This window comes from Arachis duranensis, chromosome 5 (genome assembly GCF_000817695.3).
Source record: "Arachis duranensis cultivar V14167 chromosome 5, aradu.V14167.gnm2.J7QH, whole genome shotgun sequence".
Classification (NCBI taxonomy): domain Eukaryota; kingdom Viridiplantae; phylum Streptophyta; class Magnoliopsida; order Fabales; family Fabaceae; genus Arachis; species Arachis duranensis.
This window is the reverse complement of record NC_029776.3, coordinates 85,512,671-85,513,256: the sequence shown is the minus strand read 5'-3', so window position 1 is coordinate 85,513,256 and position 586 is coordinate 85,512,671. Positions and strand designations below refer to the sequence as shown.

The 586-nt window shown below is 33.1% G+C and overlaps 1 protein-coding gene across 1 annotated transcript in view; it reads right to left on the bottom strand.

Annotated features, from left to right (window-relative positions):
* The window catches only part of LOC107490068 (ADP-ribosylation factor 1), a gene marked incomplete in the record, with an annotated part of 3,373 nt that extends 3,063 nt beyond the window's left edge, over window positions 1-310 (bottom strand). The window contains 1 exon segment of the mRNA XM_052261528.1: window positions 222-310.
* Between the last annotated feature and the right edge of the window lie 276 nt (window positions 311-586).

The window sequence follows — 586 nt, the reverse complement described above, 5'->3', positions numbered from 1 at the left end:
CAAAGCTTCAATCACTGAAACTCAGATCAAAATCAAAATTTCATTCTCATCAAATCAACTAATTCCGCATAGATCCATAAAAAAGAATGGATCAGAAATTCAAATCGCCGTTTGTGCTTTTCTCTTGTAAATTATGATATGAATTTGAGTTTAGATATGAGAAAGGAATAAAAGTAATTGAAAATCGGAGGTGGATCGATTGGATTTGGATTGTTAGTTACCTCTTCTCGTAGTCGAGGTTTACGAAGGAGCTTTTGGCGTTGCAGAGAAGAGCGATTCGAGATACGGAAAAACACACAACGAGAAAGAGAGAGAATTTCTCTTTAAAATCGCTATTTAATTGAGTGAATCACAATTGCCCATAATTCGCCGTCGTATTGATTTTTTTTTCTTCTTTGGATGAAAGTAGTTATTTTTGCTCTAATCCGAGACGAATTTAAATTCTGTTTAAGAATTTGCAACTAACCAATAAATAGCTACATGTATAAAGTATAATTCGAACTTTTGACACTTGATTAAATAAATAAACTGACCACCCACCAACTCAAATTTATTTTTTGGGTTCGAGGTATTGATTCTCTATCTC